The following is a 3989-nucleotide window of genomic DNA, read 5'->3' as shown; positions in this document are numbered from 1 at the left end:
ATCTATCTATCGTTCGTTTGTTCTATGTATTGTTCTATCTATCTATCATCTATCTATCTATCGTTCGTTTGTTCTATCTATCTATCTATCTATCTATCTATCATGTTCTATCTGTCATTTTATTTTTGTTTCTATCATTCTTTTGCTATCATTCCTTTCTATGATTCCCATCCGTCCATCCACCCATCAAAACACAACGGGAAACGGCTTTGCTCCAAAAATATAATGTAATAAATAATAATAAAAAAAATTACATAATAATAATAATGAGTAAATAAATAATTTTTCCTGAAATTTTGCTTTTGTATGCCTTTTCAAAATGACAGTTTGTACTTACTGTTCTCTGTGAATGTTTAGACGATACCAGTTCAAGAGGAAAGAAACGGTCCTGTGCCTCCACCCAAACCTTCAGAACCATCCACCAATCACACGTCTCCCGGTGAGAAACTCTCCAGCAAACATAACTGAGCCATCCTCTTTAGAAACCTTAATAAACCTCAGGCAAGCACTTCTATTGAACAAGCATCTTGAGGCGATATAAGTGATACTCATCCTCTAATCCGCCTTCCGTCTTTTCCATTTTTTCTTCTCTCTCTCCTCCTCTTCTTGCCTAGATAAGGGTCCTTCTCCGTCTTTCAGGAGAATTTTACGTAACTTCTTTTCGTCCTCTTCAGAACGACACGCAGAAGGTCAGCCACAGGTACATTGTTTGTGTCTATAAGTCCCTTTTGAAAACCTGTGTGTGTCTGTTCCATCAAGTGAATTTGAGTGCACTAAATGAATTCCTCTCAGCATGTATGAAATAAGTAAGGTCGATAAAATGAGAAGAGCCAATGTATTGCTAATGGTCTGCATTAATATTCATCAGTGTTTTTCAAGGACATGTGCGGTTAAAGGGAATGAATGGTCTTCCATAGAATGTGTCAATATGCAAATACTCTTGCTAAAATGTTAATGAGTTTGAATACTTGGTTCAAATGCACCATGTCATGTATAATATAATTATTTTGCCTTTTTTTTCACCCTAGGAGCCTTATCCTCCACCTTTAACTGACACAATGACACCAGAACAGGTATTACCAATACTATAAGTAATTAGCTTCCGAGTAGATATTAAAGCATGAAAGGAAATTGTATTAATGTAGGTTCTGGATATTGTAAGATGTTTTAATTCTGCAGAAGAGTTGCTAAAATAAAATAAGGCATAGCAGAGTTGAAACCTTACGTGGTTTTGATTTGGTCACATAGATCAAAGCCTGGGAGGAGACAGAGATGGACAAACCTCTGGATATCGATCAAATCAGAATAGATCCCTCCCCCTTCCAGCTGGTTGAGAGAACATCACTACATAAGGTGAGAGACATGCCATATCAAGTCAAGTCATTTGATATGTCTCTTATATAGTGCTTTATACAATACATACTGTGTAATAAACAGGAAAATATAACAGAGTTAATGTTGCAAACTTCATCAGTTATGAAACAAATTCTATTTAATCTGTAAAGCAGTTCTGCAGAAGATAACAGTGTCATTATTCAGCTCAAGTCAGTTCAGAGTTGATTCAGTTCAGTTCAATAACAGCATCGATGTTGCAACGCTCATCAATTGAGACAAGTTCAGTTCACCTATTATCAGTTCTAGAGAAGGCAATAGTGATGAATGCATTATATATCTGTACCATATTAGAGTTTTTTTTTTTTATCAGTATCATCTAATATTGGATTGGATAGATTACATTGTTAAAGGGGTCATGACATGGATTTTTTAAATTATTTTAATATGTTCTTTGAGTTTACTTATAATGTTAATAAAGTTTTTTTGCACAAAAAAAAAACAAATAAATATAATGTGGAAAATTTTTGATTTTCAACCCTCTCTCTAAAAATGACCTGTTTTTAAGGGGCGTGTCCTTTAAGGCTTCTCAGTAATCGGCCACTGTTATGATTGGCTAATGTCATTGCATAGGAAACCGTATCAACGCCCCCTCTCTATTGCATGTGAGTGTTCTGACACCATAATCAAAATAAAACGGTCATTTCCAGACAAACATTATGAATTCATTTACTTTGTGATGCAGCTGCAATCAGATCTAGTACCGCTTCATCTTTTAACAAATGTTTCTTTGTGAACTCTCTATAACGCTGTGCCTCGTTTACAAAACAAAATCCTCAGACACGATCCGGGATGCCATTAAAAATAAACTATCCACTTGTTCCTTACGCTGGGAAACTTCTGATATCTGTACAAAGACGCAAACGAGCTGTTTAAACCAAATACGTCAAAGTGAACATTCTTTCACTCCATTTGTCCTATTGACAGACTCAAGCACGTGGACTGTGTCAGAAAGCGAATGCGCATCTGTATACTGTATCCAGTGTAGGCAAGATAGAGGCAGTGATTGTAATTTCTGTTCTGCAGAAATTCTATTCTGCATTCAGCGTAATCAAGTGTCAAGCCGTTAAGCGACTGAACGCCAGTGGGCAGGGCCTATGGTGAGAAGATGGCTGTTCGTCAGTGTCTTTGCTCTGGAGGTGGTCATATGAAAATGACCCCACCCGGATGACGTCACCTTGCACCTCGGATCCAAAACGAGCTGTTTTCTGAGGGTTATTACATAAATGCTTTTTTATTGATGATGAGGACATTTTAAGTTATGAAACTTGGAGGATGTATTAAAGGTGCACTAAGCGAATTTTGCCAAACAATGTTGATATTTGAAAGCACCAAAACAAACACGCCCATAAGCCAACAGGACCTCGCCCCTATTTTAAAATTTCCGCCCCACACGTACGTATGCAACCCTGGCAACGACGATCGCGGAAACAAGTGAAGATGACATACAAGCATATTCAAACAAAAGCCAACACGGGTAAGTTGTGTGAAACAATGCAAAATCAACATTACTCACCTATCAAGAAGAAACAACGCAACCTTGGCATCCGATTCCAGGCCTTCCCGCTCCTTGAGTTCTCTCCACTGCTGGAAAGCTGCTCCGATATTTAAGCAGGTCCTACCTCTTGCCTGATAGTAACCCTTATTTTTAATGTTTTGTTCCTCTGATATTTTCCTATTTTCTTATCTGCCATCTTTCTCTATCTATAGTCGATCTTCAAATATATGTCATGTGCTCTCAAATTGAGCGCTCTCTTCTCCCTATCATTGCTAGACATGCCCCCTTACTGCTGATTGGCAACAAGTGTGTTTTGGGACTCAGTCCGACACTGGTCAAAAGCGTTTTTCAAATATTGCTTAGTGCACCTTTAAGCAAACAAAGACTTCTTCTGTGCAAAAGAAATCGATGTAAATTTGGTTTCTTATGTCATGACCCCTTTAAATTACATTGTTAAAATCTAGCAAATCTCAAAATGAATATCTATTTTTCATAATGTACATTGTTGTGATCCCTAAATTCACTTGTAGATTTAAAATTAATAATTTCAGTTTTAGTATTTGCATTTTTTTTATAAAATAGTGTAGATTTTAATTTGTAATATGTTAACGTTAAATTTAATTCATATAATTATTTAATATTTTTAAAATAATTATTGGCTTATTGTATCAGCCAAAATTCTAATGATATATTCCTATTTATTAGTGTAAATCAGTGATTCACAAACTTTTTATCAGCCAAAACCCTTTAACCTAAAATATTGAGATTTTAAGTTAATATTTCAATAACACTTTTCATGTTCACAGTTCACTGATGTCTGTAAATAGTCACATGGCACACAGGTTAAACAATATTTCAAAATAATATATGAAATAGTATATTTTTAGCAAGTGTTTTATTTAGATTATTTTTTAATTGTACAGTTATTTATTTATTTTAATTTTACATTTAATTTAGTAATTATTAGCTTTTTATTAACTCACAAACTTCAGTTTGGAAAACGCTGGCATAAACGGAACAAATATTTTTAATTTAAGCATGGTGACAAAATTATTCTGATGATTATATCTTGATGATTTTGAAGGTCAATAAAAACACT

General features: G+C 35.0%; 1 protein-coding gene and 1 long non-coding RNA gene across 2 annotated transcripts in view; both read left to right on the top strand.

The window, feature by feature from the left end:
- Positions 1–3989, top strand: part of LOC107693266 (chloride channel protein 1-like) — a 33317-nt gene that overhangs the window by 28339 nt on the left and 989 nt on the right. The gene's annotated exons all lie outside the window — the stretch shown is intronic.
- Positions 356–1347, top strand: LOC107693363 (uncharacterized). Its single transcript, XR_001634730.1, has 4 exons — positions 356–439; positions 615–700; positions 1029–1073; positions 1249–1347. It is a non-coding gene; the product is annotated as an uncharacterized LOC107693363 (long non-coding RNA).

Source organism: Sinocyclocheilus anshuiensis, unplaced genomic scaffold, assembly GCF_001515605.1.
Source record: "Sinocyclocheilus anshuiensis isolate Anshui unplaced genomic scaffold, SAMN03320099.WGS_v1.1 scaffold566, whole genome shotgun sequence".
In the NCBI taxonomy this organism is placed as follows: Eukaryota; Metazoa; Chordata; class Actinopteri; order Cypriniformes; family Cyprinidae; genus Sinocyclocheilus; species Sinocyclocheilus anshuiensis.
Note: the sequence above shows the minus strand (reverse complement) of the source record. Positions and strands in the feature narration are given on the sequence as shown.